The sequence below is a fragment of the Lathamus discolor genome, chromosome 3 (genome assembly GCF_037157495.1).
Source record: "Lathamus discolor isolate bLatDis1 chromosome 3, bLatDis1.hap1, whole genome shotgun sequence".
Classification (NCBI taxonomy): domain Eukaryota; kingdom Metazoa; phylum Chordata; class Aves; order Psittaciformes; family Psittacidae; genus Lathamus; species Lathamus discolor.
The window spans coordinates 47,471,396-47,484,459 of record NC_088886.1 but is presented as its reverse complement, the minus strand read 5'-3'; the positions used below and the strand labels follow the sequence as shown (position 1 = coordinate 47,484,459).

Below are 13,064 nucleotides of genomic sequence, written 5' to 3'. Positions count from 1 at the left end.
TGCAGAAGTACCATGTGTGGAGGATTGTATGGGTTGCATAAGCAACGCAGTATTGAAGCCTGGTTTCCCCAGATGTGTGTTTCTGGTGTCTAGGAAAGTGAGCCCACACCAACCAAAATTTTTCAGAGACTGCAACAGTCACAGCATTGCTGTGCTTTGTGTGTAGTATGCAGCAAATCAGGAAACTGTGTGGCATGTTATTAGGGGCTCTAACAGGGTTTCTGTCTATTTTTCTGAATCTCATATTTTCGTTTCCCCCAACATACTTGTCAAGTTCATTGAGAAGTTGCTTGAAACTGCAGCAAAATTTGGAAAGAGGACTGGACAGGCAAACTTGCAGCACAGACATATATTACACTTAGAAAAGCAGTTTCAAAATACATATAAATTGTATTTCACATGCTCTATGACCTGCGTACTCCTAATGGCCCAAGAGAGGAAGCACTAGCTAAGGGACACATAATCGCTCCCTGTCACAGTTTTCTTCAGGGTGGTTCTGAATTTTCTCATCTCCTCTTTGGCATAAAGAGGACTCTCTACCACTGCTCTTAAATCTAATGTTAAAGGATATCAGCAGAGGTCTCTGTTCTTCTCCTATTTTGTCTTCAGTTTGTCTGGACAGGAAGCTCAGTAGCACCCTTTCATCTTTAATTTGACATTTTTCTTTCCCTCTGCACCCACAGAGCATGTAAGGAGTTTAATTAATGTACAAAATTGCCTGAAGAATCTATAAAGAATTTATAGTTCTGTGTCCTGGGTTTATCAGGAGCCGTTTTGCTCCTTCTTAGTAACTGGTGCAAGCTCTGTGTTTTGACTTCCAGCCTGGGCAGAGAGCTGATAACACCGATTGTTTTTAATTGTTGTTAAGTAATGTTTGTTCTGGCCAAGGACTCTGTGAGTCTCATGCTCTGCTGGGGACGAGGGGAGGCCGGGAGGAAGCAGAGACAGGACACCTGACCCAAACTAGCCAAAGAGGTATTCCATACCACAGTATGTCATGCCCAGGGAGGTAACTGGGAGTTACCCGGAAGGGCATGGTCTCTCTTCGGGGGGGTCAAACTCGTTCGGCGGTGGTATCGTATTCTCTTGTTATTTTCTCTTATCAATATTATAATTGGTGGCAGCAGTGGTGATTTGTGTTATACCTTGGTTACTGGGCTGTTCTTATCTCAACCCGTGGGAGTTACATTCTCTCGATTCTCCTCTCCATCCGGGGGGGGGGGGGGGGGAGGGGGGTGAGTAGACAAGCTGTGTGGATCGGTTTAAACCATGACATTCTGAAAGTTTCTTCAGAGGAAACTGCAATGTGCATCTTTCTTACTGTAGTCCCGTTCCTTTTGGTGGGGTATGTGTAATCAATCAGAAGTCTAATAAATAATGTGATGTAAAGTAGGAAACAGCAGTGAAAGCCAAGTGCTGTACAAAATCAGAGTGATGAGTAATTTCCATTTAGTTCACTGGGTTTGGGATCAAGTCTTTATGGCAGAGAATAAAGAACTGGCTTAATCTCTTTTTCCATAAATAGTAAAATTGCCACAATGGGCACACAAAGAGTGCTCCATCACTATAATTGCTTTTATCTTGAAAAAAAAAATAATTAGTTATCTCATAACAATTCCATAAACAATGTAGATATAAATCTATATGAAAACATGTGACAGATGTAACCAGAATCACAATTCAGTGTTCAAGTTCTTAATTAAAACCTGCTTTATACCCACAGTGTATTATATAGAGCATACAAGCTATCTGATTATTTTTAAAAGAATACACATGCAACATCATTACATTTTGGCACTACATAAACCTTCATAAACTCATAATGAAAAGACGCAAATATTATTTATCTTTAAAATCCAGACACTAAACTTGAATTTCCTCATGGAAATTTTAATTAGCAATTTGAAAAATGCTAAGGCGAAGTATCTGCTCCCAGTTGTCTGTTTAGGTTAAATTAAATTATTTCTGGAAGTAATATAATTAAAATCCTTTTAGTTCTTAATCAATATTTTATTTACATTTATTCTCCTTGCTGTACTTGATTAGTTCTTTTGAAAAGGGTGGGGCAGCTTATTTCTTGTTTATTATATACTTAGATATATCTGTGCTTTCAGTAATAGGAAAACCTCTTGCAGTACAGAAACACTGCAGAAATCATAAAATGATATGTAGTTTTCATCTAGCCAATTGGAATTCTACCATGTCTCAACAGGAATTATGTTAATAATTTTTTAGCTGATCTATCTGTGTACACGAAAATATCCTTCACCGGAGATCATGTAAATTATACATTACACAAAAGGCCTGATTCACCTAGTTACACTTAAGCTTCTGCAAAATGAAGGGAATAGGGAAAAAAAAATCATTTTTAATTAGTTATACTTTTTGCTTCAATAGATCCAAAATAAAGACCAAAACCTGGTCTGAGACAGGGACTTAATAGAGCTTCACTGATACTAAGGCCTCTACGTAATTGGCCATCAAAATTCATGTTTAAGGACTAATCGCACAACACAGAATATCATATCTGTAATATATAAAGAAGCTGTTGATATAGAAAACATATCAACTATGATTAAAAAATGCAGACGTTTATCTATGCAAGATTTCTGAAGATTTTAGTTGGCCTCTACTTTCATCATGGCATTATTTAAGTCGAACTTAGACTATATTCTGCAAAATGTTGTTAACACTTGTTCCAGTTAGATTTAAACCACAATAGCACATGATTTGTTTGAACTGATGGAGGAACAGAGGGGTATATTTTATATTATACTTAAGAAAAGTGGTGTTGTGGGGTTTTTTTCAGTTGTGATAGGTAATTATTATTTCTGCACAAAGTTAGATTATATAGAGTTCTTGGAGGCTATTGGTGTATTGTTTTGGGCACAAAAGATGTAGTGTCAGTGACATAGATCTGTAACCATCTCTATGCACCTTTTTAACCGAGCACATGAGATTCCCAGTGTCACAAGAGTTTGGCACATGATTGCAGCCAAAAAGCCGACTCTCCATAGCTCATGTGAGGAGCTGTGTCCAACATGAAGGGTCTTGGAGCAGGAGGGAAGACAGTGTCTTCCCAGCAGTGTAAGTTGAAGGCATCAGGAGTAGTGGAAAGTTAAGCAAAGTGCTTCAGGTTTTATGTAAATTGCTTAAGACTCAACAGGTATGTTAAGTTCTATATACTGGCAGATGTGTTTACATCTGAGGTTTGGTATATTTATATATACAGTGTGTGTATGCCTAAACAATGAAAATTAGTCAGGCTGGTGTTTCACCAAAACTGAAACCCAAACAGAAATTTTGTGATTGGAAACATTTATTTAAAATTGTTTCATTTTCTTTTTTCCCTTCTGAGCTGGAAGTGGAGTACGAACATCAGAATGTTAACTAAAGAAAATGTTGTTCTGAGATCTTTGCACCCATTTTGTATAACCTGAGCCTATTATGCATATAACCAGAAGAGTAGTTCATCTATTTCAAATAAACATCCATGCTGAAACTGTCAGCCTTTAGTGCTTATAATTGAGTAGTTGAGTCAGTATTTATCAGTGATATGAAACTGACTTGATTTTTTTTTTCCCAATATTTATAAAGGCATACATTTACTGTTAAAAATTATGGCAAGTGCAAGTTCTCTAGCACTTTTTTTTATATCTTTCCTTTACCCACATATCACATACAGGTTTCCAGAGCCTAAAGTGACTTTTCAGACCTCAAACTTCAAGTTATGTTTCGAAAAAGTTCTAAAAATAGCAGGAATGTTTAAGTTTGCACATAGGGAAGAATACAAAATGCTCCAGGTTACCAGAGCACCCTGATTTTGGCTTACTTTTTTGAACAGGCAATATTTCCGGTGACTGTTTGGAAGGATTGTCTGCCTTTGTAAAGCTGCCTACAGACAAAGAGTAGTATTCATCAGTGATTGTCTCTGCTAGTCAGCTAAAGGTTCCCTCCTTTAGCTTCACCAGTATTCTGACAGCATGGCCCTAGAGAGAGCAAGACCATTAGAAAATGCATCTATTACCCTTATATATAAGATTTTTCAGCATAGTGAGTAGTTTTAGAAACCAAGACTTTAAAAGATCTCTAAGAAACAAGAAATATGCTTGGCAAGTTTGAAAGAACAACTCTACATAAGAAATGATTCTGTGACAGTGTATGGTGCATAGAAAAAACAGTATTGCAGTATAGCTTTCAAAATAGAGTTGTACATCACAGGATACTAGTTTCAAAAGCATGGAAAGCAAAGACTTACACTGAATTTGGTGTGAAAAGTTCCTGTCAGCTCCTTCCAATTTCTTCAGGCCATCTTCTTTTTATCCTTCTTCCATAGCACCATCAAATACCGTCCTGGTCGTACAAGAGAGACATATCAATCAAAGTCTGTAGGTCTTCAGATAGATGGAGAGACAGGATCTTACAGATGGAATAAACGTATAAGCACACACATGCACACACAATCCAAAGAGAAACTGTAGAAGAAAATACATAAAATACAACGGTAGCTGTCTGGGAAACATCCTTCATTTCTTCACATGTCCTGGTTAAGATTCAGAAGACTTGACTACTTTTATATGAGAAAGAACAAAAATCAGATGAAGTACAGAAAAACCTCAACAGGTCTAATTTTAATTTCATTTAAATATTACCATGAATACAGGATAATTATATTCATTGAAAATTTTCCTGATTACAGTAACATTAAAGGGTTAGGAATGACGACACCTAAAGCCCTGTATTAAACTATTTTGAAGTTCTCATGTATTACTTGTAAGCTAATATTACTATCAGCAACAAAATTAATTCATTTGATAGATAATTGTGCTATGGTTTCAAATAAAAAAGTGTGTCAGGACATGGATAGAAATTTAATTTGGCCGTCACACTAATGCATTATTCTAAGTAAGTTAATTGAAATACTTTCAACTTTTTTGCTAATGTTTTTCATTTGCGTTTTGACCATTTCCTGATGTTTCAATTAGTTTTGTTCACAGACGTGTTATAATGAACACCAAGTTAAGATCAAGGCTTACTAAAATTTATGACACAGTTACTCAGCCAACTCTTGAGCCCTGTTTGACTTTATAATATTTCAGATTACTTGATGCGTGTAAACAGCTAATTCAGCTACTGTTAGATACGTACTTAATGAATGTAATGACATTTATGAAAGCAGTCAGAATTTTTTCAATTAAATATTTTCTGCTCCAGCTAATATTATGCCACAATTGGAAAATTTTGGAAAGAAACAGTGTCTTTGATGAAGTTTTGACAGGATTATTTCTAAACAGTAGAATAGACTTCCTGGAAGATGAGAGTGAAAAATGGAAAACCTGAGTTTCTTGAGCCAAACAAAAACATTTTGCCAAAGCCCCATTTTTTGCCAAAAGCTTTTGCACACTTGGCTTTCCTTCCAGAGTGACACAAAAAGATTTGCAAAGCCAGAGAAAATGTATAAAAAGGGATCTCTGTCTATCTCTAGCTCTTTCTTGGAACTGCCATAATCAGTCTGTAGCAGTCTCTCTGGCTTTATAATCTCACAATTTATACCTCTTCAGTTCTGCTATGGTTAGTTGGAAAACCCTAAAAAATTGTGTTGGAAATGGAAGGAAGAAACTGGTGGAGCAGTGTTCCACATTGTTGCAAACTTTCTCCACAGACTGGGTGGTACTGAATTTTGCTGCCCTTAAAACCAAGGGGAAGGAACCAGGCTCCTGACAGAGGAAGAGAATAAAGAACCCAGGATGGAAGCCTGGAGAAAGCCTGCAAGGCTAGACTGTAGATCTTTTTAATGAGGAGAATGAATGACTGTTACTTTCAGTAGGAATTTTTTAACAGTGCTTTTGAATATTCAGACACATTCTTTCATCTTAAAATGCCTAAATGCTTTTAATAACTCCCAATCTAAGAGACAGAAACAGACATACAGCAGAAAAAAAATTAAAAATTAAGTAAGTTGTCTTAACTCAATGATCCTTATGGGTTCCTTCCAATTTGAGATATTCTATGATTAAGATAAATGCAGAAAACCTGAACCTGGTGTATGTAGCAAGGCTAATTGATGGTTCAGAGGGGTCAAGCTGATAAAGTCAAAATTGCCAAGAGATGTATTTTAAGGACAGGTTTATAGAAATGATTTGGAGAGAGGATTTTGAAATTTAGGGAAAACGGAGATGAAGATCTTACAGCTATGGAAAAAAGGCAACAATGAAGGTACGACAGCATAAAACAGATGTGAACATAGATGTCTCAACAGAAAAATAACAGATTAAGCATGGCCTGGAAAACCAAAATGGATGTGTAAAAGAAGGAAGAGGCAAAGATAATTTCTAGCTCATTACCATGGAAATAAAAATAAGCTGGAATAACAGGATACAGTAACCTGAATACCTGACTTTCAGCGGCCAATTTGCTGTTGTTGAACACTTAAGGAAGTACTGTGAAGACTCTATAATTTTCCGACACACTTGCAACTCCAGGAAAAAGATAAAATGTGAAAACTTTTCTTAAAATTAACTTTGCCAGTACTGCTGGTATGAATTAGTAGTCTATGTTCTGTTCAAATGCCAAAAAACAATGGCCTGATTTTCTGAAATGGAAAGTGCAAGACATCTCAGAATAAACATAGTATCCTATGACTTACGAAGAATCATATGTTTATCACAGTGCTGCCAAAGTACAAAGAAATTGTAAATGGTTTAGGTAATTTCAAATTACTTCTGAAGCAAGCATGCAATCTTGAAGATCTGAAAATTGAGCTGTTTGTTTGAAAAGAATTATCTTCCAAACATAATTATTTCATTTCAGCAAGATGTAGCAGTAGCATGCCAATCTGAGATCTAATCTAGCAGCAGACTTTTTTGTGTTACTAATATAGTAAATTTTTGTGTTACTAATATAGTAAATAGAGGTCATATGTTTAAAATTATTTTGTCTAGTTAATCTAGTTCTGTGCTAACAGCACAGGAAGGTGTATCTGTGATATTTAAAAATTGCAGGTAGCTATTTGACTTTGTAATTATCACTATGCCTGAAGTGACATGACAAATATATTCTACATTTAACCAGCAAAAGAATTCACATGCATGCATCCAAAAGCCCCAGTACCACCCTGCCTTGAATTTAATTGAACTTCAAATTCTGGCAGAAGATGTTAAAAGCGTCTTGGTCTTCTCAGTGAATTCTCTCAGACTTCAGGTATAAAGAAAAGTAACACCTTTTTGTATTGCTCAGATATTTTATGCTACTTGTCTAATTTACCAAATGTTAGCTTAATCTCTTTTTTATATAGCTGAAGAATCAGTTCAAATGGCATATAGATGCTGTTATGAGAATAATGACTAAAAGCTGGGTTAATCAATCTGCACTGTAACTAAGACATGATGAGCACATGCTCACATATGCACACATCTCAAGGCTAGAAACAAAAACAATAATGCAATCTTTACAGTACATTTTCAGCTTCTGGCCTGGTCTATTTCCAGCAGAAGTTAGAAGTATGTCAACACTAACACAAGGATATCTAGGACCCGATACAAAGAATATACAAAATGTAATATTATCTGTCTCCCTCCTTCCCTCATATACTTCTGCTACTGTAAAATTGGTTATCTATAAGGTTTTATAAAGAGTTTATTATTAAACTTTCAGCATTTTCTTGATTTTTTTTTTTTTGTTTAAATCTAAAGAAGAAATTCTCTCTTCAAAGATTATTTCAAATAAATAATCAGTTTTAGACCACTTAGGTTTTCATCTAAGAGGAAGGTCCTTTATAATATCTATTGATCTGCTGGACAGGTTTACAATACAATACAATTTCATTTATAGGGTATCTCATAATACTGACATCAACAGAATGACTTACAGTGAATTTTAAACACATTATCATAACATATCCATTGACTAAATTAGAAAACTGTCTTTGCTTTATTTTTTTAGAGATACTTAACAAAGATAAATGTGGTTTATCCTGAGGAAAGGAATTCTAAATGGCAAGAAAACAATGAGACAACACAGGTTCATCAATAAATACCTGGAGGCAGCAGTTAAGAGGTATGCTCAGCTTGCTACGAGACATGAAACAAAGTGCTCACAGTGTCATTCTCTGTTGTCCTACGGCATAATTTGGTTGGTGTAAAATAATGAATATAACTGATCTGTTAAAACTCTACTGAAAGGAATTTCTACTGAGAGCAATATGCTGGGTTCTGCATCTGAGATGGTGTAATACTGGATGTACTTATAGACTGGAGGACAAGAGGCTGGAGTGCAGCCCTGTAGAAAGGGATGTGGGGGTTTTGACTGATGGTGAGCTCAATATGAGTTATCAGTGTGCCCTGCTGACCAAAAGGGTCCATATCTTATGTTGCATTAAGCACAGTATCCTCCTTCTCTTGTCCTAGATTCTCCGTGACTTACTTATGATGGTGACAGACTCAGAAGTCAGTACACGCTCTGTAATAGCCCTATTCAACCACAGTTCCACCTGTTCAAAAGTAAACCCCAGACTGGGACAACTCTGACTGCCTTCAGTAATTCCTGTCATCAATAAGACGGTCCCCCCTTTTTGAGAGGTACACAGCCAAAATAATTGGAGCAAATCTGTAGTCACAACCATAAATTTTATCACCTCTTTCTTCCCAACCCCACCCATGAATTACATATCAATAGAATATCTGTAATAAACATTCATATATGACTATATCCTCAGCCAATGTGAATTTGATTCAGTAAAGCTTTTCTGAATGGTGAATATTTTTCTGTATTTTTCAATATTTCTTTGACTGAACTATGCTGTGGTGGGTTTTTTTCTTAATTGTTGTAGTCTCTCATTTTTCAAGCTTTAATTCTGAAGTCATTTGATTCTGAGAGGAGACTTTTAAATACTGCTCTACATGTGCTAGCTGGTGGTGTCTCTATCTATATTTTAAGAGTCTGATGATTTCTGGAGATACAAGTTAGTCTTCAGGATGATAATTTTCCCAGATTCCAGCGCAAGCTTCTTGTTAGAATTTTACTGAAAGAAGATAACACTCTATTTGTTCAGCACAGGGAGCATCAAAATATAAAAGCATGATGAATTTTCATGTTTTCTTTATGTCTTAACTAGCTTCATCATTTTCCTCTTCTCTGTAACTATAACCATTAGGAAACCTATTAGTCACAGATACAGTAAAATAAATATCAGGTTTCAAAGGGCAAAAATTCAATGTAGGCAATTTAAGAATTAAATGGCATTGAGTAGTGTCTTTCCCACCCTTTTTGCAGTGGAATAAATGACCACAGAAGTTACAAGGAGTTAAAAAAGTAGCACTCTACCATGCAATTAAAAATGATGGATAAAATGAGAATAAAACTGCAAAGTTATCATTTTCAGATATTAAAAGGACCAGCATTTTTCTAGGCTACCTGGAAAGATCATTTGCTCATCTACTCACTCTGCTTAGATATATATATTAAAAAAAAAAAAAAAAAAAAAAAGCTTTATAGCATTTAACACTTTAATTATTCGGGAGAAATAGCAAATTTAGGCCAAGTCTTTTTCTCAATGAACATAATGAGCATTTTTGTCTTTAAATTAAAAGTAAGTGGACTTAGATCCTTGGTTTTAAAGAAAAGTTTATATTACCCTTGAGAAAAGGGTAATATAATGTACTCCAGTTCTGGTACCATAGATTTGGAGGTAAAAGTAACACCTAACAATAGTAAACTTGGACAAATACACTATTTTAATCTTAAGCTTTCTTTAGTTTATGAACTTTCTGAAACTAGATGATCTTAAGGTGCTTTCCAACTCTAACTATTCTATGATTCTATGTGAGATAGACATCCAGGCTCCAGGAATGAATCACATCAGGCTCTCCTTCAAAAAAAAGGCCAGGCTCAACTTTCCATTTCCTCATTTAAGCCCATGTTAGGTTTTCAGTTTCTAGGCTTAAGGAGAGAAAATTCCCTTGAAACTGTGACCATTTCAGTGGACTAGGACAGTTTAGGTGTTTTTTCTTAAAAGCGGGGTAATTCCCTAATTGTGCAAAAATGCTTCAAATATAGGGTCACTGCTATATATAAATAGCAGCAAAAAACACAAATCCAAAATCCATGGGTTTTGAGAAGAGTAAGAGCTCACCTGATAGAGTGCAGTAAACAAATAGCTTTTTGTCAAAAGACTGCAAATCAGTATGACAGTTAAAGAAAGATCATAAAAGATGGAAGCTCAAGTACTCAGGTCTTGGAGAGTCAGTAGTTCAATGTAGTTTTTTGCATACAAGGGCTTTGCCATACAAAGGTATCGGCATGTGTCTCAAGGCTTGGTCTACCAAAATCTTTTTGAAGTTCTCCCAGCACAGGACAAACTGTGCAATGTTCTGCAGAACTTAAGTGCAAGAAAGACCACAGACTGCCACACAATACTAAGTTGATCAATGTTCAGGTCATAAAGTGCATTACTGCAGTACAAGGCAACACTTTGTTTCCTAGAGGAATTCTGTGCTGCACTAAGAGATAACTATTGCACTGCTCTTTGCCCTCACTTCTTGGTTATCTGGGACAGCATCGGTGAGATGGGTGTTGAACTAAATGCCACTGTCATTGTGCAGTCCCAAATTTCTGAGATAATGCAGTGATATTAAAAACTGTTGTCCTTATCAAAATACTACTACTCTCTTTTTCCTGTAAAGGAAGTCAAGTGGTATCTATGTCAGTAATAAACAAAAAGCTGGGAGCTATCTGTAATCCTGACATTATTGTCCCAAATTGTGAATTATGACTACCAGCCATGATACTATCAAACCATATGTAGCCACTGTCACTGCATCACTATAGCTCTCCAGCAGCATCTTCCTCAGCCAGACAGATTAATTTTATACCATATTTCAGGCTTTTTTTCCAAAAGCAAACCTAATGTTTCTACCTGCTCTTTAATCACTTCAGGTTCCTATCAATCTGTGTCAAAGAACATTACATCAATAGTATATAACTCTAGGGAATACTGATATTATATAAACTGCAGCATAATACTTAACGTGTTGAATTCAATTTTTCAATTTAGCTATTCTGTCTGTTTAACTTGGCTTTAAACTAAACAAACCTCCAGTGCCAAATGCAGCAGTTGGAACTGACCACCTACAGCACAAGATTAAGGAAATGAAAAAATGATGTGTGTTTGTTCTAAAGCTAAAGCCTCCTTCTCTCAGCAAAGGAACTTCATTGATTATAGACCACACTGATTTAAATTAAATAAAATGGAAATTTAATGAGCTATAGTGGAGTGAAGTACAGTTTTTTTAAAACTTTTCAATCACATAAACTTTAAGGGAGGTCACTCTTCTGCTAACAGAATTTTCCAGGCTTCTCTATGAAGAAAAGGTTTATCTGTAAACTTGACAACTTTATTATAAAACACAATACATGTAGTGAATGAGAAGTTAATTTCTGTTCATAAAAGGCACTTCTATTTCTTCAGTTTTACCCTGTCTGTAAATAACATCTTCTTGACAGTGTCACATCTTTTGGTGCTTTATGGAGCAAAACTCTGGTTTGCCTCTGCAGTCAGACCTCCAGAGGCTTCATTCTGACCATGCATGCGGAAGACAGGAGCCACATGTTTCAGTGCCACCTATATGCTGAACTTTGTCAACATCTCTCTAACTACTGTAGCATGAAGCAAGAGCATAACTGCCTCCACTTGCCCAAACTCAAAAGGTGACCTAAACTGATGATACTATTCTAACTCAAGTGAGTGTGCCCAATGAGGAATGAACATCAACAGATGAGAGAAAACAGATAACCTCCAGAGGCATGGTGGTCCAGCTAACTCTTTCTTACAAAAGAAAGTACATACTTATTTCTGAGGCATGCCAGTTCTCATTGTTTCTAATTCTTACCTAAACATCTAAACCAAACAAAAATTAAGCTGTAGTTTTGTTCAGAATTGTAATAGAGAGTAGTATAATGACCCTATCAGTCTTGGAGTCATTATGATGCTTTCTCAAGTACCATTGGTTGGAGGATGTAATTGTCTACTTAAAGAGATATATATAAACCTAAGATTTATTAAAGTCAAATAATCTCATTACCATTTCTGTGCTGGAGAGCAGCAGTAATATGGTGGGGGCTTCTCTGTGAGAAAATCCAATGTTTAATATATGATTCAGTACAGATTTCAGGGCTGTCCTTTGTGTCCAGTGAAGGAGCACAACTGAAGACTCTCGACAGTGTTCAACTCCCATGTAGTGAAAATAATTTCTATTTTCCCATATATTTTAAAGCTTCTTGACTTGCATACTTTGTATTACTGCATACTTGTGTGAAATCCAGGAGGCCTGTTTAGGTTACAAGTCAGCTCAGAGAGGAATAGAAACAGGAGAAATAAAACAGTAGATGTTCAAGGCATACAGAGTACTAGGAGTCAGCAGGTCACTTAAAAATATATAAAATGAATCTCAACCAGAATACTGGAATTTAACCCAAATTATAATAATTTCAAACAAGTAATTTACAACCAAGTTTATATGTCAGTCTTCTTCATAGAGCTCCTACCTTCATGATAGTTCATGATAAAGTAGTAACATTGGATAGCTGCTACAAAGCCAGCTCTTTGTTTCAGTGCACTGGTTCTGTGCGTGATAGCTTGGAAGTTCAGGAGAATTCAGTGAATCCTCATTAATATGTGAGATATCAGCAAGAGTAAAGGGAGGTCTGTAAAATTAGGGCAAAGAAGAGATGCTATAGTAAAAGGTCCATAAAGCACTAGCAGATCCTGGTTTACCATGTCTCTTCTCAGGGTAAGCAAGTAAAAAAGCTGTGTTCTCTCTTAAATGACTCTCGTGAATGAAAACATCAAGATTTTTAATTCATTTCTGGGTGAATAGCAACAGACCTTTTAAGAGGTCTCAGAGAGTTGCCACACTACATTGTAGAGAGTGATGTCAAGACAGACAGAGAGAGTAATGTTAAAATGAAGAAAGAGCAAAAGGCTGAGAAGAACCATCACTAGAAAGGCCATGGAGGTGAGTTATGTGTTAAGTATCCTCAAGAGTCAGCCAAGAATTACTACTCAGCCT

The 13,064-nt window shown here is 36.0% G+C and overlaps 1 long non-coding RNA gene across 1 annotated transcript; it reads right to left on the bottom strand.

The window, feature by feature from the left end:
- Positions 1–3,870: 3,870 nt before the first annotated feature.
- On the bottom strand, positions 3,871–12,125 carry LOC136012153 (uncharacterized). Its single transcript, XR_010611596.1, has 3 exons — positions 12,078–12,125; positions 4,259–4,353; positions 3,871–3,989 (listed from the first exon to the last, which is right to left on the bottom strand). It is a non-coding gene; the product is annotated as an uncharacterized LOC136012153 (long non-coding RNA).
- Positions 12,126–13,064: the final 939 nt, after the last annotated feature.